At 42.9% G+C, this 27737-nt stretch overlaps 1 protein-coding gene and 1 long non-coding RNA gene across 9 annotated transcripts in view; both read right to left on the bottom strand.

The window, feature by feature from the left end:
* Positions 1–9278, bottom strand: part of GPAT4 (glycerol-3-phosphate acyltransferase 4) — a 34371-nt gene extending 25093 nt beyond the window's left edge. For 2 of the 8 annotated variants that reach the window (XM_073902535.1, XM_073902534.1), the window contains exons 1-2: positions 8191–8338; positions 2379–2544 (exon numbers count right to left, since the gene is read on the bottom strand). The gene's annotated coding sequence lies outside the window, so the exon portion shown is untranslated. Of the gene's footprint in view, positions 1–2378; positions 2545–4170; positions 4296–8190; positions 8345–8493 lie in introns of those variants that run through there. The other 6 variants (XM_025886149.2, XM_025886148.2, XM_073902531.1 and 3 more) reach the window with 6 other exon arrangements.
* Positions 9279–14539: 5261 nt separating this feature from the next.
* LOC112834577 (uncharacterized) lies at positions 14540–17421 on the bottom strand. The gene is made up of 2 exons (XR_012381186.1): positions 16224–17421; positions 14540–15994 (listed from the first exon to the last, which is right to left on the bottom strand). It is a non-coding gene; the product is annotated as an uncharacterized lncRNA (long non-coding RNA).
* Between the last annotated feature and the right edge of the window lie 10316 nt (positions 17422–27737).

Below are 27737 nucleotides of genomic sequence, written 5' to 3'. Positions count from 1 at the left end.
AGGAGGGTGGGGGGATGGGTTAGTCTGGTGATGGGTATTAAAGAGGGCACATTCTGCATGGAGCACTGGGTGTTACGCACAATGGATCATGGAACACTACATCAAGAACTAATGATGTAATGTATGGTGATTAACAGAATAAAAAAATTTAAAAAAAAAGTTACACGCAGATTTTAGACTGTACAGGGAATCGGAGTCTTTAAAGCCCATGTTGTTCAAGGGCCAATTGCATTTCTTTTCAGCTAGCTCTCTGTGACACATCCTACTTCAGGAGACCATGACTACCATAATATGTCTAGAGAGATGTCACATACCAACTCAAAGAAAGAAAATAAAACATTTCATTAAACATAAATGCTTAGGCAACAGAGGAATAATGCATTTTTTAAGCACACCAAGCACAATGTCTGTCACATATTAGATTTCAATAAATGGTATGTACCATGATTCCATTGGGATCAGAAGAAACCCAGGGTATTGTCTTCAGTTTTTTTCTTTAAAGATTTATCGATTTTAGAGAGAGCATGCGCATGCACAAAAGAGAGCGAGAGCACATCTGTGAGTGGGAGGCGGGGCAGAGGGAGAGAGAGAGAACCTCAGACTCCCTGCTGAGCCCAGAGTCTAACACGGGGCTCAATCCCAGGACCCTGAGATCATGACCTGAGCCAAAATCAAGAGTCGGCCGCTCAACTGACTGAGCCATCCAGGGCCCCCTGTCTTCAGTTCTAAATACCAAACTTTAAGAGAGCTAGATAGAGAGGAAAGCATTTCAGAGTATGTCACAAAACCCACAGGCCAAAAAATACTACATGCCTAACAAGCACTAGGTGCTCAATAAAAAGGTTAGTTGTAAAGCACATAAATGTTAATTAAAACTAGTGAGATGGCAAAAAAAATTATTTTATAAACCACCATACTGGTGACAATGAGAAAATAGTCTCAAATACTGCTGGCTAGAGTATAAAAATGGTACAACCTCTTTAGAGAACTCAGTAAAGGCCATCAGAATTTTATTTTACTTTTTAAAGATTTTATTTATTTGACAGTGAGAGAGGGAACACAAGCAGGGGGAGTGGGAGAGGGAGAAGCAGGCTTCCTGCTGAGCAGGGAGCCGGATGCAGGTGCTCGATCCCAGGACCCTGGGATCATGCCCTGAGCCGAAGGCAGACGCTTAACTGACCGAGCCACCCAGGCGCCCCGGCCATCAGAATTTTAAATGCACGTAACCTTAGCTCCAGCAATCCTACCTCTAAAAAGGTATCCTAAAGATAAACTAGAGGGGTGCTTGAGTGGCCCAGTCAGTTGACCATCCGACTCTTGATTTCGGCTCAGGTCATGATCTCAGAGTCCTGAGATTGAGCCGCCCCCCGCCGTCAGGCTCCACGATGGGCATGTAGCCTGCTTAAGATTCTCTCTCTCCTTCTCTCTCTGCCCCTCCCTGCTTGCACACACTCTCTCTAAAAAAAGAAAAAACAAACGAACAAAAAACAGGTAAATTAGAACAGTAGTTTTCAACCAGAGGCCATTTGCCCCCCAACCTCTCCCCTTTCCCCCAACACTCCCCCTACCGTTTGGTAATGTTTGTAGACCTTGTTAGCTGTCAGGACTTGGGATGGGGAGCTACTGGCAACGAGTACAAAGACGACAGGGGTACTGCTAAACATCCTGTAATACGTAGGTCACCTCTGATGGCAAAGAATTATCCAGCCCCAAATGACGATGGTGCTGAGGCTGAGAACCCTGTACTGATGCACATACAAGACGATGTACGTGCACGGTTACTGACTGCGGCACTGTTTTGTAATATCCAAAGAAACATCAATGTCCACAATTAACAGAACACACAATGGAATGCTATTCATCTGTTAAATGAAAAAAGACATTTACTTGTGCACTGATAAAGAAACAATCTACCAGTTAGATGCAGAACAATGTCCACAGTAAATACCAATTGAGAGGGAGAAAAAGGAAAAATATATACAGTTTATATGTATTTGCAAAGATACAGATCTCTGGAAAGATACAAGAATGGCTACAGCTGCTGCCTCTAGGAGTGTGAGGGTGAGGTCACTTTATCTTTTTTGCTACCTTTAAAATTTTATTTACCATTTTGAATAGGTAATAGTGCTGGGTGAACTGAATGTCAAGTGTATCAGAGTAGTGGAGTATAAGAAATTTGCTTCAATGGAATGCTGGTACTTAGGAGGAAGTACACAGTGTTTCCAAAGAAACAGGGCAGCACTCAGAGCTAAGAGGTTGAAGTGAACCTGAAGTGCTAAAAAATCAAGACTATACATTGAGCTGACATCAATGCTAGATAAAATAAATGGTTCAAGACAAAGTCAAGATACAGTAAGCTAAAGGGTAACTCAACTCACCAGAAAGATGACAGTAACAGGGTCAGTTTGGGGGTCTTGATCTTAGCTAAGGTCACTCTGACCTTACGTACCTTTCTCCTTGCCTACAAAGGACTAACTTGAGTTGGAACTGGGTAGTAAGAAACCTGGTACCAAGTTCCCCCACAGCAACATGAAGTCTTCGAAGCTGGAAAAGAAAAAAAGGACAAAGGACACAGGATATTTTGATATTCAGGGGCAATCAGCCTAAGAAAGGACAATTTAACTTTCTGGGGTTTTTAAGACCCAAGACATTTCATTACCCAACCTGAATGCTGCTCTGCGAGCTCCATCTCAGAGATAGTGTTTTTACATTTAAGTACTGTATATGTAATTAGAAGCAACTTTCTGGCCTTTTTTTTTTTTTTTAATCTTTTTTTGTCTGGCTTATTTCACTCAGCACCATTATTCTGAGAGTCATTCATATTGCTGCACCTGTCACGAGTTCATTCCTTTTTACTGCTGAGCTGTAGCCCAAGGTATGGATATACCACATTCGCTTATGCATTCACCTACTGATGAACAACTGGATTGTTCTAGTTTGGGACTGTTACAAATAAAGCTGCTATCTACAAGTCTTGACATGGACGTACATTTTAATTTCTCTTGGGTAAATACCTTGGAGTGGAATGACGGAGTCTAAAGCAGGTCTATGTTTACCTGCCAAACTGCTCTCTTTTTTTTTTAAGATTTTATTTATCTGAGAGAGAGAGAGCATATGCAGAGGAATGGCAGGCAGAGGGAGAAGCAGGCTGCCCACTAAGCAAGGAGCTCGATGTGGGACTCAATCCCTGGATCCTGGGATCATGACCTGAGCCGAAGGCAGACGCTTAACCGACTGAGCCCCCCAGGCGCCCTACCAAACTGCTTTCTAAGCTGGTTGTACCATCATTTTGCATCCTCACCAGCAGCGTATAAAAGTTCCATTTGCTCTACAACCTTACTGCCACTTGATAGGATCAGTCTTTTTAATTTTAGACACACTAATCGATGTGAAGTGGTATCTCATAGTTTTAGTTTGCATTTCCCCAATGACCAATGATATTGAGCATCTTGTTTGCTTATTCACCATGCATCTATCTTCTTTCGTGAAGTGTTCAAATCTTTACCTATTTTTTATTAGGTTATTTTATTACTTAGTTTTGTTACTGGCTATTTTTTTTTTTAAATCAAGCTTTTTCCCCCCAGTGACTAAATAGTGTTAAAATGAGAAAGCATTATTACTGGACTACACACTTAAAAATGGTCAAGATGGTTAAAAAGAGAGAGAGAGAAGATTGATCCCACAGACCGAGAGAGAGAGAGAGCATTTAATCACAAATTACAAAATTTGTGGACCATCAGACTTCTTTGTTCAACTTTCTACAAACTTGAAACAATCCTAACTATGCAAAGAAAAATCACTAAGAAACAAAAAAAAAAATGAATACAACCACAAACTATTTTAATCTCAGAATTTATTACTAAGAGCCTAAAATGCTCCTTTATCTTTATGCTCAGCTGACAGTGATTCTGTTGTCCAACACAGCAGCCACTAACCACATATAACTCTTGAGCACTTGAAATGTGGGAAGTCCAAATTGAAATATGCTGTAAATGTAAATAAGATACACACTGGATTTAAATGTTCTCTGAAAAACTGAATGTAAAAGACCTCATTAATAATCTGTATATTGATTACATGTTGAAGTGATATTCTGGACAATTTGGATTAAAAACACGATTAAAATTGTTTTCGTGTGTTTCTTTGTACTTTTTAAAAAGTGGCTCTTACACGGGATGCCTGGGTGGCTCAGCTGGTTAAGCATCTGCCTTCGGCTCAGGTCACGATCCCAGAGTCCCAGGATCAAGTTTCGCATCAGGCTCCTTGCTCAGTGGGAAGCCTGCTTCTTTCTCTGCCTGCTGCTCCCCCTGCTTGTGCTCTCTCTGACAAATAAATACTTGGTGAAAAAAAAAATAAAAATAAAAGTGGCTAGTTACAAAATGTAAATCATATATATGGTATGTATTGTATTTCTATTGGACAGCACTGATCAAAAACGTTTATTTTTTATTTATTTTATTTAAGTAGGCTCCACACCCAGCATCGAGCCCAACACAGGGCTCAAATTCACAATTCTGAGATCAAGACCTGTGCTGAGATCAAGAGCCGGAAGCTTAACTGACTGAGCCACCCAGGCGCCCCTGATCAAAAACTTTTAAAGCAGACCCTGAAAATAAAATATGTGTAACTGGTAAAGAAAAAAACATACATAAATATTTTTTCCCTCCCCATTCCTCTGCTGTGTGAAGAAAATGATACCATAAAGGAGCTTAGAATTGGAACTCAGGAGTCTCCTTAGGTAAGAATTCAGGCATAGCTTTGTTACTATCTGGTCTGTTAAGTCATTCAGCTTCCCTGGATTTCAATTTCCTCATCAGTTTTTTGGTATTTTAATTCAAAAGGTCAACAAAAATTTATTATGCTCCTACTTTTTACAAAGCATTATTCTAATATTGCAGATCTTGGGGTTATAGTTTAAAAGGAGGTGCAAAGCAAACACAAGGCAAACTAAAAGAGTGCCCAAAGAAAGGAGACAATGCCCTGTGACTGGATGGCAGGTGCAAAAGTATGCATGTTTTACAGGACAGAGAGTACCTTTAAAGGAGGGAAAACTGCAAGCTTTATAACATTCCTACTAACTCTAAAACTCGGTGCTTTTAAAAAGCATTCATCATGCTATCATAAGTATTTTGCAGTTTAGTGATACATGGAATTGATGATATTTGGTCAAGTCCTCCCCTGAGCATAATTATACAGAAAGACGTAAATGCCACTCCATAATGAGGTTCTACTTTACTTGAAAAAACACTTTTGTAGTACAGTTCAACCAGGATCAAATAATCTCAGCTTCTACCTCCAGAAAGCAAGAGATTTTTTAAAAAGGTAACATTTTGTGATGTGCATTACAGATAAGTGGTTTATTCTTCAGCAGAAACCAGTTACCAGGCTAGAATCCTAGCTAACCACTGTACTCAGAAATTTCTGATACCACAAACACACAAAAGAAAAAACCACACAAGGGGTGGGTGACTCAGTCGGTTAAGTGCTGACTCTTGATTTTGGCTCAGGTCATGCTCTCAGGGTCCTGAGTGTAAGGCTCTGCACTTGGTGCGGAGCTTGCTTAAGATTCTCTCCCCCCCTTCTCCCTCTCTCTCTAAAAAAACAAAACAAAAACAAAAAAACCACAAAACCCACACAAAATATAAAAGTTCTCCCTGCACCCATGTCTGTAGGGTAATGATTTACCAAGACACGCCGACGCTGTTATCTCAGCAGTTATTTCCATAAGCTGGATGCATGTGACGACCACTGTATTTAAGTCATAAGTTAACAAAAGCCCATCCTGAAAATAATTTATGAACAACTATGTTACATCACATAAACCAAACTTAAAAGCAAACTCGATGAACTCTATATACAAAGATTCCTTTGCTCACAGCACTCCTTGGAGGTACAATATCCCCTCCAATTTTAAGGGCGAAGACTGAGGTACAAGTACTGAATTTACCTGTCTTTCCTGAGATAAGGAAACCTAACAAGCACAAAATGTGCTAAGAAATACATACTATGTTTTGTAAAAAAAACAAAAACAACAACAACAAAAAAGAAAGCAAACACCTAATCCATGTTACATCCAGCCTAGGATTTTTATCCGTTTAATGGCAAGAAAGGATGTTCTATGGAAGGCTACTATTCTCTCTGCTATCAAGAGCAAAACTTCAGAAGTGCATGCCAAATCTTTAGTTACTCTTTCTTAAATAGCTGTGAATGTTATCTACATCTGTTAAAGTTTATAATTCTTCTCAGTCTGGTATTCCCCTTCTAAGGTCACAATTTTCCCATTTACTAAAAGCTGTGATTAGAATTTCTCATTTGTCCCCTATCTGGCTTAAGAAATATTTTAAGACATAACCCCTAGTTTTATTATTCCAGAATTTGATGGGAAAGTTCCTATGAACCCATCCAAACCTTTCACTGTAAAAGTCTTCATTATAGCCCTCCCACACACTTCCCTTTCCTGAAAGAAACAACTTAAAGGCAGTACTATGGTAAAGGAGAAAAAAGACTGAATGTGGAGTTGGGAGAGGTTTCCAGCCTCTTTGGACTCTTACTCCCGGTTGATGTGGACAAGTCTCTGAACATCTATGGACCCTGAGGGTGCATTAAAAATGAAAAAGGGGCGCCTGGGTGGCTCAGCCGTTAAGTGTCTGCTTTCGGCTCAGGTCATGATCCCAGGGTCCTGCTCCCTGCTCTGCAGGAAGCCTGCTTCTCCCTCTCCCACTCCTCCTGCTTGTGTTCCCTCTCTCGCTGTCTCTCTTGCTGTCAAATAAATAAAAAAAATTAAAAGAAAAGAAAAAGTTAGAAAGATAACCTGGAAGTTCTCATCTACATCTGAAGACTTTTTTGTTTCAACCTGTCCTCCGGCACTTTGATCATTTTAGGTGTCCTTTTCTGGCCCTTCTCCAATGCTATTACGTATTTCTTAGTTGAAGAACTTCCAAGAGTAGGTATGTCCCAAAAAAGTACATTATGATTTTATACAACAGTACGATTTTTATTTTGAATCTCAAGCTCCTTTTGACATCAAGGATTTATCCCAGAGCTTAGGGAAGGGGGACATGGATGGGACAGGCTTAACCTGAAGATCAATTGTTGAGGCTGGATGATGGATACATGCTGGCTCACTATTTTATTTATTTGTCTATGTCTGAAAATCTCCATAATACAAAGTTGTAAAAAAACGAACAAACAAAAAACCCTATCAAAGTGAGAAGAGAATACCAGACTGGCATTATTACAGGACTCATTTCTACAGTCTCTGGCATACGGATAACTGCTTTCACACCATTTCCTTTGGGTTGAGATAGAATCTACAGGAGATGAAACTAAGCAGAGGCACTCAAAGTTCAGTCAAAATTAAGGAAAATGAACCAGAAAGGAAATGCTGTCAAGAAGGTTATCACTGAGAAGATCCATGGCACTGAGGGCATGAGCAGTGAGAGGCACTTATATCTAGTACAGTATGGAACTTATTTCCACAGAATAATACCGTATGTTTCCTACAGTACGTTTTCTCTAACTTTGAAACTGCAAAAGTTAAAATCCTACGTGAAACGAAGTGAGTAAATAAACAAGACCCTCTGGTAGGAGGATGCCATGCAGGGCGTGAAATCAAAACGGAAAGATAAGGGATCTCGGGGGTTAAGAAATTCTAAAGAAAGAAAAATGGGTCCCTCTGGAGAACAAGCGAGGAAAATCTACATCCCAGCGAAGCCAAAGGACATAAGAAAAGAAATTACAGGAGAAGGCGCCTCCTCGTGATCTCTAATACCCCCTCAGCCCTCCCAAGCTCCACTCCTCCACGCTCCGGGAGGGCAGGCTGCGGAGCACCTGGGATGCGGGGAGAAGCCCGGAGAGCCCAGCCGGAGGGGGACCGGACCGAGCAGGGGAGTGGCGGGAGCCACCCGACACCGGCCTCCGGGGCGCTGCGGCGGGACCGGAGGGTGGCGCGGCGAGCTCGCCCGGGGAGGGGCGCGGACTGTTCCACTGCGGCCGAGGGGGCGGAACGTTCCGACGGGCCGGGAAACCCCAGGAAGCGGCAATGGTGTCTCCTGACGCCGGAGCGGCGTAGGGACGGGGTTCCCAGACCGCAGGCCGCTCGCGGGGTGCCGGCCCCGAACCCCGGGGCCCGCTGTCGGCTCCCCTGGGGCCAGTGACCTTCAGGACCGGCGGGAACGCGGTCATACTCACCGACCGCGAGGCTCCGGGGTTCCCAATCCCTCCGTGGCCGATCCCTCCCGCCCTTGGCCGCTGCCGCCGCCGGCCGAGGCGTGCGTAAAGACGTGCGCGCGCCCGCCCTTTGTCTACGCCGTTTTGACGTGACCCCTCGCGTCCCATCCCCACCCCTCCCGCCGTTTAATCGCTCGCCTGGCACCCGCGCGTCGGGCGCGCGCCGGGCGGGGACCACGAGGGGCGGGCAGCCGCGTCACCTGCCCGGGGTCGGGGGCGCCTGGGACGGACCGAGGCGCCCCCTGGCGGGCGAGGAGCCGTTACCTCGGGCTGGCGGAGCGCTGTGGAGGCTGATGCTGTGCTTCGAGGGCACTGGTCGCCTGCCCCTCACCGCGGCGCGCGTCCCTCGGGATTCCTGCTCCAATAAGGGGAGCGCTTCCGAAAGAGGGGTCTCCACGTTTCTGAGCTGTGCCCGGGCCCGAATACCGGCTACTTCCCCCAAGGTGCACTCGTGTAGGTTCTAGAGAGGGTGAAATCTGTCCTGATCAGCGAGAAAGGCTTGAGTCACAAAATTATCTTGTCGTCTTGGGGCTGTTGTGAGTAATGCGGTGAGATACGGTTCTGTACATAAAGAACCTAGCTCAAGGCCTGGCACGCTCAAGAAACATTAGCTGCCATTACATCACCATCACTGCCACCACCATCACCGTCACCGAAACCATCGTCATCATCCCTGGGTGTCATTTGCCTTACTAATGAAGCCACGGAGTGCAAGGGGTTTGTGTGGACAATCTCCCTGTTCCTTTGCAGCTGGAACTTTCCAACGTCCACCTCAACTCGGAAGGGATCACTCTAGCTGGTGCCTGCAGGAGTTTGCCTGTGTATTTCTCACCAGCACTTCAGACTTCAAATGCCTAACCCAAGGACTCAAGTTTATCATCTTCCCTCAAATGGATTCTCCTTAGGAAAAAAAATTAGCCCTTCTCCTTGTTCTTAAAAGACATTTTTACCTCCAATACCAAGCCCGCCCCCCCCCCCAGTTTATTCTGTGTACTAGTGTCGGATTGCCATTCCTTGCTAAATAACTTGATAATAAATCTTCAGGGTAAAGTCCACATTCTTAAGCCTCAAAATCTGACTTTAAGAATGACGGCTCTACTCCAAAACACCGGACCACTCATTTCCACTCATCACCACACCTGTTTGGGACTTATCACATATTTTAAACTCAATCATTTATCTATTCATTTAACAAATCTTCACCGAGTCCTTCCCATGTGGCCAGTTTTTGCCATTGTCCCAATGGCAATACAAAGTTGAATAATTCATGGCCATGGAAAATCTTCAACTAGATTAAATTCCATAAAGGAAACTGGACATCATACATTTTTGTGTTCTCCTCAGTGCTAGGGCTAGAGTTTTAAAGTGGTCACTACCATCTTAAATGCTTTTTGGATTCTGATATCTGGTCTCCTTTCCTGCCTCCAGAACCAGTCAAAACTTAGAAGTAGTCTGTTCTCTGCTTTTGTGTATTTGTGTTTATGTTTTCTTACAATTCCCACCATATATTACTGTTCTTTCTATATGATAATTTTGAAATTAAAAAATGTTTCACACATTTTAGAGACTCAACATAAATGACATTGATTGATTCTTTGCCCAGCCAAATAGTAGACTCAGTTGTTGGGTATCAACACACACACACACACACACACACACACACACACACACTCCTTGACACATTCTCTAAACTTCTTTAGTGCAGGAAGGCAATCAAACTTCCTTTTGAAGAGGGAGCCAAAAAGAACTGGGTTAATATGGTTCCCTCAGGTTCCAGAACTTTGTTTTCAAAGGTTAATGTTATGGGCAAATCTCTGTCATACCCATTTCTAGGCAGAGGAATACAAATGGGAGAGAGAAGATGAGCAAATAATTCTTGAAAAGTTAGACACAAAGTAGGTTTAACTATAGAGAAGGCCCACTGCCTATAGCATGACTAGGCTTACATCCAACACTAAATTCCTTGTCACTCTGAATTTGGACTGTCTTTAGATTTTTGTTGAGGTATTTCCCCATTTTAAAATGAAAATACTCTTTTAATACAAAAGCTATGTGAGTAATCTTAAAAACCTGATAGTCCATTAAGAAAGGGGGGGGGGTGCCTGGGTGGCTCAGTCTTTAAGTGTCTGCCTTCAGCTCAGGTCATGATCTCGGGGTCCTGGGGTCGAGTCCCACATTGGGCTCCCTGCTCAACAGGGAGCCTGCTTCTCCCTCTCCCACTCCCCCTGCTTGTGTTCCCTCTCTTGCTGTCTCTCTCTCTCTCTCTGTCAAATAAATAAAATCTTAAAAAAAAAAAGAAGGGGGGATCTTGGGGCACCTGGGTGGCTTAGTCGGTTAAGTGTCTGACTATTGATTTGGGCTCAGGTCATGATCTCAGGTCATGAGATGGAGCCCTGTTTGGGTTCTGCACTCAGCAGGAGTCTGCTTGAGATTCTCTCTCTCCCTCAGCCTCTTCCCTCCCCCAATCTGGGCGCACACATTCTGTCTCTCTCAAATGAATAAATAAATCTTTAAAAATATATAAATAAAAAAATTTTAAAGGAGGATCAGAGTGTTAACAACCCCCATGTCATTCTGACTTTGAGCTAATTTCCCAAAATGTGCCTTTAGAATCATTGTGTTTGCTGTGTGTATGGCAAATGGGAAGATATTCCTTTTAAAAGATGCTCTTTCCCCCAGTAGAATATTCCCATAAGTGTGCTGCAGCTTCCTTCCACAGATACCTTTTCATGTATAAAGCCTTTGACATTAAGAGGTGAACCACAACTATTTACTAAACAACTAGCAATACCAATGCTCATTTCCAAGCACCAAGAGAAAAAGACAAATTAAGAAAAGGTGTATTCTTTTTATTTATTTAATTTTATTTTTTAAAGATTTTATTTATTTATTTGAGAAAGAGGGAGCACAAGCAGGGTGAGGGGCAGAGGGAGAGGGAGAAGCAGGCTCCCCACTGAGCAGGGAGTCCTAGACCGGGGCTCAATCCCAGGACCCTGGGATCATGACCCAAGCTGAAGGCAGATGCTCAACTGACAGCCACCCAGGCGCCCCGAGGTGTGTTCTTTATAAAAAAAAATTTTAATTGTGGCAAAATACACATAAAATTTACCATCTTAACCATTTCTAACTGTACAGTTCAGTGGTGTTAAGTATATTCACATTATTGTGCAATCAGTCTTTACAAATTTTTCATCTCGAAAAACCAAAACGTATACCCGTTAAACAAAAACTCCCTATTCCCTCTCCCCCCAGCCCTAGGCAACCACCATTCTACTTCTGTTTCTGAGTTTAATTACTCATACCTCATACTCATATCTAAGTGAAATCCTATAATATTTGTCTTTTCGGGACTGGCATATTTCACTTAGCCTAATGCCTTCCAGGTTCATCCATGTTGCAAGGTGTCAGAATTTCCTTCCTTTTGAAGGCTGAATAACGTTGTGTTGTAGGTATATGCCACATTTACTTTACCCACTCATCCACTGATGGGCATTTGAGTTGCTTCCCTCTTTTGGCTGTTATGAAAAATGCTGCTGTGAAAATGAATGTACAAATATCTGAGATGCTGCCGTCAGTACGTTTGGACCTATTCCCCAAAGTGGGATTGCCAGATCATGTTGTAATTCTGTTTTTAATTTTGGGAGGAACCACCATTTGTGATGCTCTTCTTTGATATAGGAGTCTAAAGTTGGGAGGAGAGATCCAGTGATTTAAATCTGAGAGTCATCAGAATATGGCTAATATGCATGTTGGATCAGATCAATGCAAGAACACTCTGACTTAAGAAGTAGAGACTTTGTAGTTAAGAACAAAATGAAGAAGACAAGTTTTTCAGTCTGCAGCCACACTGTGGTCCTCAACTTGAAAATTCACAGACCCAACTTTGTCAGTTCACAGCAAGATGATCTGTTTCTGGGGACTGATTTATAGTAATCAAATCTGCAGGAGACACTGATAAAGGGGACTTATTTATTAAATTAGGTGGATAATTGAAAATGCAAAATTAACTGGAATAATAGAATCCATAGGTCAGTTCATAACCCTTACAGCAATGTCTACTTGGGAAACCAAATCAGCATCAATAGGTTGATGATAAAGTTTAAAAAAAAAAGAGAAAAGGAAATGTATGACTCTAAAGGCTCTGGCAATTTGATATACCTTGTGCTTATACAGAGCTCTACCTGCCAAACAGCCAAAAACACTTGGCTGAGCAGAATGTCCTCTTGGATGAATATGGCCATACTTTCCTCTTTGCCCAGCTCTCCATTTTCCAAAATTCACTCCTGCTGGCCATTATCACCTCCATTAAAACAAGGGCTGACTTCCTGGGATCCTCAGGGGAACAAAAGGGAAGTTTCCAATAAGTGGAACAATAATTCAAAAGTCTTGTGGAAATCACATATATAAATAAGGCCACTTAAGCTAACTGAAATGTAATTTCTGGCAAACATCTACGCATCTTTTAGGCACTCACTTTGGGGGTCAACTCCTATAAGACATTTTCTCTGATTTCTTCCTAGGTGCTCATTCTGTGTGTGTGTGTGTGTGTGTGTGTGTGTGTTTTCTTCTTTTTTTCCTTTTTTTTTTCCTCCATGTGTTTCTCACACTGCCTGGTGTGTCTAGAATTACTTTTATCAATCATCTGTATGTATGGCTCCCTTCACTGGACTGTGAATTTTGTTTTATTCATCTTTCTAGCCCCAATACTTAACATGATGTCTGGCACAGTATGGTTGCTCAGTAAATGTTTGTTGAATGACTCAAAACTACATGATGACTACCAGAAAACTGACAAAGTATGCATGTATTTAATAAAATCATGAATGAACTAGTACTTAATGCATGAAATTTGGTAGACAATACAGGGTGTGTGGGGGAAAGACAGAGAAAGGGGTCACTGAATGGAAAAATTACCTGCATAGGAAAGGTTGTCATAAATTAAACCAGTTTATCTTAGTCTGGACGTTTGAAAGGTCAAGAGTCCTGGGCCACTTTTGTTTTTCTGAGATTATCACTATAAAAAAGAAAAAAACGAATTACAGGATTACATAACTGTGGCATATAGTACATGTGTGTATTTCCAAAAGTCACAATTAAACACTGTTATGCTGTTTATAAGATAAGGCTTTATAAAAATATCAAATATTAATACCATAGTATACTTTGTGATCTGGCATTGAAACATGTGAAATTCAAAGATGACTAACAAGCTGCATCTCTTTTCAATCCTGCTGGTTGTCTCTGTGGTTGCAGGAGTATAACTATCCTAAGTCTAGATTCCTTAGCACCCCCAAACTGTTAGACCTGACCTATGTGGTCTTCCAAGACTTCCCTTCTCCAGTGGCGGGCCCTGACCTCAACTGTATTTTCTTAGAAGCTCATCAATGAGATTTCAGAAAACCCTAGTTTCATGAGAACTATATTTCAACACATTCTGGGAGTAAGTCACCTTTACAGCTGACTGCTCATTTTTTCTGTTCTTACCAGCTTTAGTTTCAGAGACCGACTCCCAATCCGGACAGCTTACCCAGTGGGGACCACCCACCCTATTCCCCGATCATCTCTTCATGAGTCAAGACTAGAAGCCTGGAGTGGGGGGCGGGGAGGAAACAGTGGCAGTACCTAGCACCCCTTATCAGACGAGGAAGCTGCAGCTGTGTTCTCCCTGTCCTGGAAGCTTGCTTGTTCGGCTCCTTCTATCATTACCCTGTTAACCACCTGGCCGTTTTACACCCAGAGGGAGTTAGCCGGGGGCAGGCCCTCTAAGGGACAAAAATAAATAAAGCGAATGTTGCTTGCTCAACCATTATGATTGCGTGTATTAGCCTACCACAGGCACAAACAAACGTAGCCCAAGAAGTCAAGGATGAGAGGAGATAAAGATTAAAAAACAAAAACAAAAACAACACTTTTGTTAAAAATTTGTCATCTATGAAGGATAATCTGAGAGAATGAACAGTCTCTGAAAAGAGGTTAAGATCTTCCAAAGGCTAAGGATCTCAGAACATTATAAATTGAAGCTGGGGGCATACCTGGCATGAATACTCATGCATTATTTCAAACCATATGTCTTGAGTGTCTCAGGGGTGGCCAGCCTATGGGCCAGCAAAGTACAGTACATGGTTGGGCCTGCCCCAGCCTTTCCCAGGCTCTGAGGGGAGCAAACAGTTCAATTAGCAGTTTCAGTACAGGGGGATAAATACAACAGGGAAAGTGTGTGGGGGGGGGGCAGGGGCAAATAGGAACAAAGGTCTGGCTTCTGGGTGTAGGTAAATTACACTTAAAAGAATGTGCTAAACAGTTAAAAATATTTGTTTTTTAAGTACATTTATTGGAGGTAGACAGAGTTTTCCCAGACTCTTATCTGCTGGAAGAGGGGGAAAGGTCAGGTGTTGGTGGACAATACAAGATGAACTCCTGAGGATGCTCTAACAAACTTTTTTTTTTTTTTTTGGCAAAAGTTGAAGAGGCAAGACGACTTTGAGTTACCAGAAAACTAGCCCTTTCTGGATAGAGGGGAAAGTAAAAGCACATTTCTGTGCTGCATCTCCATCTTCAATGTAAAGAGCTCCTCCTGACCTCTGCCACCCACCCACCCAGCCCTAAGGGACACTTTCTGCCAGGCCTTTTAAAGATTTACATTTAAAAGCTTTATTTACGTTTCTCCTGTTCCACATTCCAAAGGCTTCCTTCCCTGCGAAGGGTAAAAAGGTGCCATACCGAGCATCTTCAGGAAGGAAATCTCATCCCTTCGGTCAGGAAGTGAGCCTGCCCCCCGGAAAGAAGAATGCAAGGCATTCAAGGCTTGGGCTCCCCCGCCCCCGAGGAGGGGGCGTGGCTGGGAGTTGCCCCAGTCCGGTTTTCCCACTATGAATCCGGGAGCAAAAACAGTCTGGGGGAAGCTCCTGGAGAGAGAGGAAACACGGACCACCTGGGCAAGAAAATCAAGCTTTGCCTGTGCAGGAAAAGTAATCCCAGAGGGCTCAGCCTGTGGGCCCTCGAGAGAGTTCAATTTCAGTCTGATGAGCAGGACTGTGAACTGGGCACCACGCAACAGTTCTGTCCTTGATTGTTGTTCCCCAAAAGCTGCTGAGCACACCCTAAAGAGATGCAGAACCGGATGGCGTCCTCAGGGCCCGGGGACTCTAGTGACCTCGCCACCTGGAAGCCGAAGCTGTCAGTCTCGCTTCTGCAAGGACCGGCCGTGTGAACACAGGGCGCTTCTGGAAGGCAGCTACGCTCACCACTATACCACCAACGCTGGGGCGCTTCTTGGAACGAGTCGCTGGCATCAAAGGTCGTGCGCGTCTGCACTGCCTTCTGGAAGGCCAGAGTGCGCGCCCGCACGGGGCCTCGCAGGCAGCGCCCCCGCCCCGCGCTCTGCTCGGGGCACACGCTCCGGCTCTGCTGGCGCCTCCGGAAACCCCGAGTCCGGCCCAGGGGCCGAGAGGCCCGGGGCGCAGAGGGTTGGGGGGGGGTGCGGGGCGCGGGAAGCTGGACAGGTGACACGAGCCCTCCTCCGAGTCTCCGCCCACAGCATCCTCGAACAGGTGCACAGTTGTCAACGAGAGCCCCTTCGTGTCTGCAAACACCACCTGCTTCTTGGGGCCCTGGGGTTTAGGAGGTCGTGCCAGACAGGAGCTTAAGGACCGCAGGGGCCGCAGCTGGGCTCCGCCAGCCCGCAGGAGCTGCTGCGGGGACGGGCTGTGGCTGAGGCAGAGGTGCATGGGGCGGTGCACAGGAGACGGGCCGGCAGCACTGGGACCTTCGACAAGAGGGCAACGATGTTCTGAGGACAGGGCAGAAGGACCTGGCATTCTCCGCTGCAGCCCAGCCTGCCCCTCCTCCCTGCCCCATCGCGCGCTTCTCCTCCCCTGGGGTCCCCTGCCCGCAAATGTCTGACGAAAGTGGGTAAAAGGAAGCACAGGCAAGCAGTGGCTGTGGGCTGGGCGCCAACGGGGAGCCCGTCAATTCCTGAAGGCGGGCGCACTTACCCACGCGGCTCCAGGCAGCGGCGCGCGCGGCAGCTCGCCTAGTCTGAGGCCGCTCTCGGCAGCCGGAAGTATTTATGGGCTCCTGACCCCCAGCCGGCCAGCCGCAGCGGGGCGCGGGCACCTGGAGGCAGCCAATCCGAAAGGCCTTTCGCGTCGGAACCACTTGGGGAAGTGAAAGGATGTGACAAGAAGTGTGACTCAGACACTTTGCCCTGGGCCGCCAGCACTCCAGCCTTGACCAGACAGCCCTAGGGGTCACGCTGGGGTTATCTGTGGCTGTGGTCGGGGACGAGGAGGGGCAGGGCAATGACACGGACCCAGGCTTCCAGGGAGGGGAGGGTTTCCCACGCACTGCGGCTCCTTTCTCCAGGGGAGACAGACTTTTCTCGGCCTCTCCCTTGACAGAGTCGGCTTTGGGGCTTTTCCCTGTCCAGTGACCTGCTGCCCACTTTTGGGGCTGATCTTCTCCCCAATCACATTTCGCCACTGCTTTCTTTCTATGTTTCTGTTTCTGTGTTGATTTATTACTTTGTAAGCCGTGTGTGTGTGTGTGTGTGTGTGTGTGTGTGTGTGTGTGTGTGTGATCCTAAGAGAGAGGAGGGTCCCTGGATGAGGCACTCATTGACCAATATCGCTCCTACAGGGCCTGGGGCTTGGATCTCTGGTTCAGTCAGTTGTGGCCAGAGCGACAGGGTCACAGGGCACAAAGTACCTCCATAAGGAATCCCACCGGGCCGGCGGGCATGGCGCTCCTGCGCCAGATGTGATCAGATTGCTTCAGGGGCTGTGTTCTTACCTCTGGCATCCTTCTCCGAGTCTCTGCTGCAGACCACTGTATTCTCTGTCACTTCAATCGTAAGGCACCCCAAGTCCTCAGCCTTCTGCATTTTTCACCTTAGACCTTTTCCTCCGAGATCCTGATCCAATTCTGACAACTATTCAATGACTTTCATATGCTAACTCACACATCTGGACCTAGCTTAGACCTTTCATCACACTCCAGGCTCCTAGATAATGGTTCTACTTCTAGATCTGGGCGGTGGTACCAAAGGTGAGCTCCCTGTGTAATTTTCTGTATGTATGTTTTACTTCAATCAATCAAAGGTTTATTTAAAGGAAAATAAAAAAAAAGGGCGCCTGGGTGGCTCAGTCAGTTAAGCGTCTGCCTTCTGCTCAGGTCATGATCCCAGGATCCCGGGATTGAGTCCCATGACTGGTTCCCTGCTCAGTGGGGCGTCTGCTTGTCCCTCTCCCTTTGCCCCGCCCCCTGCTCGTGCACGTGCTCTCTCTCAAATAAATAAATAAAATCTTAAAAAAAAATAAAGAAAAAAACCAGCAAGGAGGTAAAATTGTTAATTATATAGAGGTTTGGAGATTTTTTTTCTTACAAAAATGGCCTCAGAATGAATATATATAAAGGCAATATGAAAAAAAAAATAAAGGCAATATGTATTTTACACTTAATATATATACAGCTGTGAACATCTTTTCATATTATAGATGTGGCTTATTTTTCACCTTATGGTGCATGGTATTCTTATCATATGGGTCCACCATACTCTACTATACACATTTAGGTGATTCTAAATATTTTTAAAAGATTATTTAATTTAGAGAGAGAGAGCATGAGCATGAGTAGGGGGAGGAGTAGAGGGAGAGGGAGAGAAGCAGACTCCCCATTGAGCGCAGCGCCTGAGGTAGGGCTCAATCTCACAACCCTGAGATCATGACCTGAGCTGAAACCAAGAGTTGGATGCTTAACCGACTGAGCCACCCAGGCACCCCGTAAGTGATTCTCAAATTTTTTGCCAATAAAATAGTGCAACTAAAACGGTTGGATACTGGGGCACCTGGGTGGCTCAGTCAGTTAAGCGTCTGCCTTTGGCTGGGGTCATGATTCCAGGGTTCTGGGATTGAGCCCCACATTAGGCTCCCTGCTTAGTGGGGAGCCTGCTTCTCCTCTCTCTGCAGCTCCCCCTGCTACTGCTCTCTCTCTGTCAAATAAATAAATAAAATCTTTAAAACAAAAATGAAGCGACCCCGAAAAACTCTTGTATACATACGTTTGTGTACATGTGTGAGAATTTCTCCATGACAGATATTTAGAATGAGGACTGTTAGTTCAAATGGTACCCACATTTAAAACTTTGATGAGTACCACCATATTGCTTCCAGAAAGACTGTGTAAGTTTATAATTTCACCAATAACCTTCAAGAGTTGCCCTATTTCCATAGCTTCACCATCACTAGAATGATCACACTTTAAAATATGTTCCAATATGATAGATGAAAAACAGTATCTCATGATTTTTTTAAAGATTTTATTTATTTATTTGACAGAGACACAGTGAGAGAAGGAACACAAGCAGGGTGAGTAGGAGAGGGAGAAGCAGGCTTCCGGCACAGCAGGGAGCCCGATGCAGGGCTTGATCCCAGGACCCTGGGATCATGACCTGAGCCGAAGGCAGATGCTTAACGACTGAGCCACCCAGGCACCTCTCTCATGATTGTTTTGATTGTTCCTTTTTTAAATATTTATTTATTTATTTGAGAGAGAGAGAGAGAGAGAGAGAGAGAGAGAGAGAAAACGGCAGAGGGGGCGGGGGAGGGGCAGAGGGAGAGAGAGAGAGAATCTTAAGCAGATTCCTTACCCAGAGCAGAGCCCCATGTGGGGCTCAATCTCACGACCCTGAGATCATGACCTGAGTTGTAATCAAGAGTCAGACACTTAACCGACTGAGCCACCCAGGCGCCCCGATTATATTTTTAAATGAAAATGGTATGTAGTATTTTTTTCATATATTTTCTTCCATTTCCATTTTCTTCTCAGCGAGATGCATAATCAAATCTCTTGCCAAGTTTTATAGTAAGCCATTTGTATATTTTTAAATGAAGTAGTAGTTCTTGGGTGGGTTAATAATGTTGGCGCCGTGGGCTACCTTTTTTTTTTTAGATTTTATTTATTTGAGAGAGACAGAGATAGTGACAGAGATAGAGAGAGCACGAGGGGGGAGGAGAGGGAGAAGCAGGCTCCCTGCTGAGCAGGGAGTTTGCCGAAGTGGGGCTGGATCCCAGGACCCTGAGATCACGACCTGAGTTGAAGGCAGACACTCAGTGAGCTAAGCCATCCAGATGCCCCTGTGAGAATTATTCTTAAGCATGTTACTGAAATTTCTAAGGGATGATCCTGGGGGAGGATATATTTTTCATGTTGATTTAGAGTTATATTGTGGGTCACCTTTCCTTTCTTTCTTATGCACCAATACTCTGGATCCCTACAACGTGGTAAAGGATGTGTTAGGTGCTGAGGTACAAAGGTGAACAGAAATGGCAAGGTTGCTGACCACATGGGGTTTAATTTTTAGCATTCAGAAAATATGGTCTTTATTACCTTTATTTGGGGGAAATTTATTGAGATTTTCTTTGTTGGTCAAAATGTGAACAGATTTTCTTAAAAAAAAGTGTTTTCTTCTTTTGTTAAAATAAAATTCCCTCAGTTGAATTCAAATTCTGAGAAACGAGTTGTTCAAATCTTCTATGATGATAGTGGTTTTCTCAAATTCATATACTCTCTGATAACTATGCTTTATATTATTGCAATACTATCTTGTTTGGTGCATGAAAACTGAGCACTATTATACCTTCTTAGTGAGTCTATCTTATATCAACGAATGATAGCCCTCTTTATCCTATTTAATCTTTTTTGCCTTGCAGTCTACATTGATAATTCTATCTGTACCCCTATTTTGCTTCATTAATATCAGTCTGTTATAGCTGTATTTACTGTTTATTAAATCCACTTTTTTGTTATTTTAAATGTGAGGTTATTTGGGAGGAACAGAAATAGCTGGACTGTGTTTTTCTATATTTCTCTTCTTTTCCTCTTGCTCTTGGTCCTTTTCAATAAGCTCTAGGTTTCCAATTGACCTACATTGTGTAAGAGTTGGTTTTTCTCCATCTTCATTGTCTTAATGCCAAACATCTAGTTCAACGAGATCCTAGCATTGCTTTCAAAGCTAATGTGGACTGAAAGGTGAGTTTCTGGCCATTATTCAGACCTCCTAATATCAGGATTGTGTGTATTTATCATGTACACCTAAATTTCCCAAATCTGGTAAACACAGAAACACACATGTGCATGCAGGCATGCAAAAGTCTCAAAGATTTTAAAAACCTTCACCCACAAAAAAACATTGAGTTGGAAGAACATATTGAACCAAAGTTAGAAGTGGAAAAGATCTACAACAAGATATGCAACCTTACTACTTAACACAGAACACGGAAATTGGGGAGCTGGGGAGGCGTTTTCTGTAGTGACTCCCATCTGAAGAGCACAAGGCTAGAACATATTTCTGTTGGACAAGTGATGTGGGGTCAAGGAAAGATAACTGGTTTTCTGCGTCAGAGGTGCTAGGTTCGTCTTGGCCAAATCACTTAGTGGTAATTACGAACAGCCATGATAGTCTACAAATGCGATAGGGATCTCTGCCTACATCAAGGTACTGTAGAAAAAGACAGCAATAAATGAACAATTTATATATGTATTAATATTTAAGAATTTTCTAAAACCTTTTCACACCTCATCTCACTTTTTCCTTCTGACAACCCTGTTATGTTGGCGTTACTATTCTCCCTGTTTTACATATAAGGAAGTGATTTCTCCAAGGCTCCTGAGTCGATAAAAATGCAGATTCGGGGGACACCTGGGTGGCTTGGTTGGTTAAGCATCTGCCTTCGGCTCAGGTCATGATCCCAGGGGCCTGGGCTCCAGCCCCTTGTTGGGCTCCCTGCTCAGCAGGAAGCCTGCATCTCCCTCTCCCTCTGCCAGTCCCCCTGCTTGTGCTCTCTCATTCTGTCAAATAAATAAATAAAATCTTAAAAAAAAAATGCAGATTCAGGACTTGAGCCTAGTTTTGACTCCAAATCCCAGCATTATTTCATGGTAACCTGTTCCTTGGGAAAACATTTTGATAAACAAAAAGCACCTTGCAAATGTAAGGGTTTAGTGTTAATTTTCTGAAAGAGGCATGTGTGGGTCTGGGCATAAATCTTCAGAAGACTGCTGGGCTGCTGGCAGACTGAAAACTGCCAGGGAACTTGGGAGATTTTCTGGTCCAAGCCTTTGCAAGGTTTAGGCAAGCAAGTGTTGAAAGCTTTCAGGAACAGAAAAGTATTTATGACTTTTTTTGCATCTCCAAGATCTTAGCTTCTACAAACTTCTTTGGTAGACCAATCCAGTGTTATGACAAACAGCCTTTTCTTCATGATACCATATAAGTCTCTTTCCTCTTGGTAAAAAGTTCTGTCTTTGTCGCTTGTCATTTTTCTGATTCTTTTGTTCTTTATACATGTTCCTGAGTGTGTGGACTTATACTTTAGAAAAGCGGCTTGATTTTTATGAGTCTCCATTTCTTTTCCATTGTTTTCCTCCTGCTAATCATAATACGAGAGAATTTTGGCCTTTTAACATTCATTTTTTTTTTAAAAAGCTGCTTAATTCCTTCCTTCTTCCTTTCAATTAAATAATTTCCCAGCCATTTCTTCCTGCTTTCTTTTATCCCATAAAACTAATTTATCCCTTAAAAACCAAGATCAAATTGGTCATCAGATCTAGTTTATGATAATTACCACATACAAATTGATGGCTTCATCATTGGTCATCATGTCCAGACTCCTGTCTGTTTTGTTTAATTCATGAAAATTAAGCAGTTTCATTTTTAAAAAATTTTAATACTAGTATAATTAGCATATAGTGTTATATTAGTTTCAGGTGTACAATATAGTGATTCAATGATTCTATACACTGTTTAGTGCTCATCAAGGTGTGCTCTCAATCCCCTTCACCTGTTTCACCCATCCGCCATCCACCGACACTCTGGTAAACATCAGTTTGTTCTCTGTAGTTAAAAGTCTGTTTTTTTTTTTTTTTAAAGATTTATTTATTTATTTGACAGAGAGAGACAGGAAAGAGGAAACACAAGCAGGGGGAGTGGGAGAGGGAGAAGCAGGCTTCCCGCTGAGCAGGGAGCCTGATTCGGGGCTTGATACCAGGACCCTGGGATCATGACCTGAGCTGAAGGCAGACGCTCAATGACTGAGCCACCCAGGCGCCCTAACAGTCTGTTTTTTTTCCTTTGTTTGTTTTGTTTCCTAAATTCCACATATGAGTGAAAGCATATGATATTTGTCTTTCTCTGACTTACCATTTCACTTAGCATTATACCCTGTAGATCTATCCATTTTGTTGCAAATGGCAAGATTTCATTCTTTTTTATGGCTGAGTAATATTCCATTGTGTATATATACCGCATCTTCTTTATCCATTCCTCTATAGATGGACACTTGGGATGCTTCCATAATTTGGCTATTGTAAATAATGCTGCAATAAACATAAAGATGGATGTATCTTTTCAAATTAGCATTTTCGTATTCTTTGGGAAAATACTCAGTTTCATTTTTAAAAAATTATTGGATCATATGGTAGTTCTATGTTTAATTTTTTGAGGAACTTCCACACTGTTTTTCACAGTGGCTGCAGCAGTGTGCATTCCCACCAACAGTGCATGAGGATTTCTTTTTCTCCACATCCTTGCCAACACTTGTTGTTTCTTGTGGTTCTAATTTTAGCCTTTCTAACAGGTGTGAGGTCATATCTCATTGTGTTTTTGATTTGCATTTATGTCTTTATTGGAAAAATATCTGTTCATGTCTTCTGACCATTTTTAAATTGGATTATTTGGGGTTTTTCGGTGTTGCTTTGTACAAGTTCTTTATACATTTTGAATACTAACCCTTTTTTGGAGATATCATTTGAAAATATCTTCTATTCTGTAGGTTGTCTTTTAGTTTTGATTATTTCCTTTGCTGTGCAGAATTTTTTTTATTTTGGTGTAGTCCCAATAGTTTATTTTTAAGCAGTTTCACTTTAAAGGTCACTGGAGTCTAAAGAATCTTGGTTGGCTGTGAATCACAAGCAGCAAGGAAGTCCCAATTTCCCATTGACAGAGGACACAGCTACATCTTTCTCAGAGACTCCCAGGATGGAAATTCCATGGAACTTTTTTTTTTAAAGATTTTTATTTATTTATTGAGAGGGAGAGAGAATGACAGAGAGAGAGCATGAGAGGGAGGAGGGTCAGAGGGAGAAGCAGACTCCCTGCTGAGCAGGGGGCCTGATGCCGGACTTGATCCTGGGACTCCAAGGATCATGACCTGAGCTGAAGGCCCAACTGAGCCACCCAGGCGCCCGTCCATGGAACTTTTGTATGCTGTTTTAGTTCAGGCTGCCAAAACAAATACCATAATCTGGGTGGCTTAAAAAACAGACAACTATTTCTCATAGGTCTGGAGGCTGGAAGTCTGAGATCAAGATGCCAGCATGGTTGGATTCTAGTGAGAGCCTACTTCTTGGCTTGTAGTTGGTTACCTCCTTACCTCCTTGCAGTGTCCTCCCATGGTGGAAAGGGAGGTATCTCTGATCTCCTCCTCTTCTTATAAAGGCACTAATACCATCATTGCAGTCTCACCCTCATGACCTCATCTAACCTTATTACCTCTCAAAGACCCCACTTCCAAATAGCATCACCTTGGAGGGGTGGGACTTGAACATGTGAATTCACTACGCTGGAGTGGAGTAACCATGAAGCTGCCTGCGCTCTATTTCCTGCTCAGGAGAAACCCCATCTGCAGGAGAGAGTAAGGTCAAAAGACATGGAGACGCAGGAGAAAAGATAGAGACTGGTACACACACACACACACACACACACACACACACACACACACACACACACACACGCATATCCCTCTCAACGTAGTGTTGGAATCTGTGGACCTAGTTGGTCGTTGGAGGCCGGCTGCCATTTTCAGTTACAGGAGCCAGGAAATTCCTTTTCCTGAAGTTAACTCAGGTTGAGTTTCATCACTTGTAACCAGAATCCCTGATCTATGGAACTGTCTTCACACCCTCTAGTCTAAACTTGTCCTTTGGTTATCTCACTTGCTCCTAGGACTTCAACTTCACCCAAGTACTGATGACTTCCATGTTATATTTCATGCCAGACCTCCTGTCTGAGCTGAAGCCAGTCATACTTCTGCAGGAATTTCCACTTTCATGTCCCATGAATACATTAAGCTCCATACGTCCATGACATCATCATTTCCTTCACTCTACTTCCAACTAACAAGATTTTTCTATATTCTCCTATACCAATTAATGTAATTTTTGTTTTCACAGTTACCCAGATTGGATGTCATTCTAGACTTCTCTCTTCTACTGTAATTTCCACTCACCTCCAATCTAAATGGTCATCTCCTTTAGACTTGCTCATTGCTAACCCCCCCTTTTTTTTCAAATATGCAATGTTATTTTGTACTGCTTCTAGTTCCTCCCTGAAATTTTGGAGTTCATCTTTTATCCCCACGAATATGGCTGTTTTACAGCCTGTGCCTATTAATTCCACCATTTGGAATACCTGACTTTCTGTTATCTGTTGCTTCTATTGGTTCTCACAATATTATCTTTTCTCTTTATGTGCCTAGTTAATTTTATGTTAGATGTTGCATTTGAAAAATTATTTATAGAAACCATTTGAGCCCTAGGATGTTCTCTTTCTTCAGATATGATTTTAGTTCTGTTCACCAGCAGTCTGGATTGCTTTAATCCAATTTACAAGTTTGAAGTTTTCAGGACCATCCACATGATTCAAAGCTGACCTAAAATCTGTGTGTGAGGGCTTGGTTTACTTCTAATTCTCTTTTACTCCCTGAATGCTGATCCCAAAGGAGGATGGTTTACCAGAACTCTCAATCTTCACAGGCACTGAACTCTAACTTTTGTGCCACTGGTTCCACTAGGCAAGAGGTGCTTAACCTTTTTTGTCCTTTGACAATCCGATGGAGCTATGGACTCCTTGGAACAATGTTTTGTTTTGTCTTGTTTTTAAGTTTTTAAAGTAGGTGTGGAGCTCAACACAGGGCCCAAGCCCATGACCCTGAGATCAAGACCTGAGCTGAGATCAAAAGTCAGACACCTAACTGACTGAGCCACCCAAGTGCCCCTAAAATCATAAAATAAATAGGATTACAAAGGAAACTTATTATATTCCAATGAAGTTATCAAAACACTGATTAAAAATTTGTGATATGGTAATACATGTTTTCTCTATGTATTAAATAGCAAGTTCTTGCAGCAGGTCTAATACCAACTGTAATTTAGCATAGTGATGAACGTAAATGACATTTTCAGGTATCTGCAACAACTGTAAATGTTAATGAAAACATTTGATTTCTGTTGATGACAAAGTCACAAGTACTGTGGCTATTACTATGGCTTGTGGCCTAGATTAGTAACAGAAGAAAAGTCTAAGCTTCATTTAGTGGTTAAGGAAAAGAAAGATGTAATTTTTTTCTTAACCGAGATCATAGACCCCCTGAATTGAACGGTCTGTGGACCTCAGATTTAGGATCACTGCATTTGGCTGTTTGGCTTTTGGCGGTGCTATTCAGTCTCTTGGCTAACACCTGGCCTGGCCAAATGCTGAACTCACTTCCCAGGACTTCTGTTTTCTCCTAGATCTTGGTGCAACAATCCTTCACTACCTCATTAGCAATTTGATGTCTTCAGAAAAACATTTTTATATTTTATCCAATTTTTAAATTTTCTTCAGGGTGAATTGACCCAAATTACTTACTCCGCCATTACAGGAAGCAGAGCTGCCTGCCCATTGTCATGCCATCCCCACCTTTATGGGCTATGGGGTCCTTATTTCTTCTCACTTGGACTGCCAGCATAGCCACTGATTTCTAACCCTGTGATGTGGCCTCCATTCTCCATAGTCACCAGAAGCATTTTTCTAAATGCAAATCAGATTTTAAAATATAATTCTAATCATTTCAGACCTTAGCTTCAAGTCCTCCAGAAGCTCCCAGGTGTCTCCTATGGGACCCTAAAAGATGGGAAGCTGCCCTCCTCCCACAACCCACTCTTATCCTAACGTATTACCATGCCCAGCTTCTTGGAGTGCCCACAGTGCTGTATGTGCCCTATGGCTTTGTGCTTTGCTCATGGTATTTCTACCCAAAATAGCCATCTCCTCCTCCCTCCTTGGCCTGGCTAACTGCTCTAGTGTTTCAAGTCTTGGCTTAGGCCCCCCCCCTTTCCAAGAAGCTTTTGTGATTTCTTGTCCTTGGAGTCCTTCCTGTGTTCTTTTGTACCACTTCTTGCCCATTCCTACTTTTACGAAAACATATTATTCTGTGATTATGTTCTTGTTGGTCTCCCTCACTGAGTGATACAATCTCTTCCTCTGATACACAGGTTACTTGCAGGTTACACACCACAGTGTCTGATCTTATGTTTGTTTACCAAATTGAGAGGAGTTGTACTTGGCATACTATTTTTTTTATTTTAACTTTTTAAACTTCACACCTTTTTTTACTATTGAATTTTAGATGAAGCACACCGCATACTGCTATTTTTATTGTATCATTTATATGATCTAGTCACTCTGCAAAATTCTAGAGTGATAGGACACTACAACTCTTGCCTTCATTACAACTTTTGTTTTTGTTCCTCACCTAGGAATTCGTATTCCACGAAATGCTCATTCCTACACGTTTTAAAAACTGGGAACACTAGGTTGCTAATATATGTCCAAGTTACTACTATGTACTTACTTTTTCTTAATTCTCAAGATTTGACATAGCTTTTTAAATTTAGACAAAACAGTAAAATTGTAGGTATAAAAAAATCAAACTATTTAAGGAAAGACTCAGGGCAATGTGATGGGAAGCCATGGTGAGGCAATGGACACAGTAATTGGCTCTGAGCTCCCTGGTAGGAAGGCTAAAAATGGGAACTGGTAGGACTCCTTTGTCTGATACAATGAATCATAGAAGTTTGAAGAGACAAATTTTTATTTGTACTAAATTTTGAGAAAAATTTCTTACATGGATCCTTATAAAGACAACAGAAGGTAACATAATTGAGACTGTCTTTGACTACAATTTTTGGAAGACATAGAGATGTTATTCACACAGCTATTTCTCTGCTAAAATCAAGGAACTAATACATTCCCATTAGCCCAGGGTAAGTGCTTTCTGGGACCAAGTTTGATACAGAACTAAAAGTTGTGGAACCAAGAGAAAGAGACTGAAGATACGGCCATTAGTATCTCTCTTGTTTTGTCTATTAAACTGTTGACACACCATTGTTGGCAGTCTATTACTTGTGACCGAGTTCACTCAAGTGGAGACGTGATATTGTTGATTGCAGGTCAGAAAGCTTTAGGTACAAGGAGATGGCAAAGCTGATGATCTATTATTGCAGTCTCACTGAGACTGAAGGCCAGCTGCCACGTCTGGACGTTGAGGGCAGCCACGCCTGCAAACACAGCCAAGTGGGTGCACACATGCCGGGTTTGTTAACAAATGAAATGAGATGAGGCATATGCCATTTCTCATTATGTTATTTTCATGATCTATTCAGGAAATTAGATTGCAGTCATGCTTAAATCA

This window comes from Callorhinus ursinus, unplaced genomic scaffold, assembly GCF_003265705.2.
Source record: "Callorhinus ursinus isolate GAN/ISIS: 27379988/994484 unplaced genomic scaffold, GSC_fseal_2.0 scaffold17, whole genome shotgun sequence".
Classification (NCBI taxonomy): Eukaryota; Metazoa; Chordata; class Mammalia; order Carnivora; family Otariidae; genus Callorhinus; species Callorhinus ursinus.
This window is presented reverse-complemented; position numbering and strand designations above follow the sequence as displayed.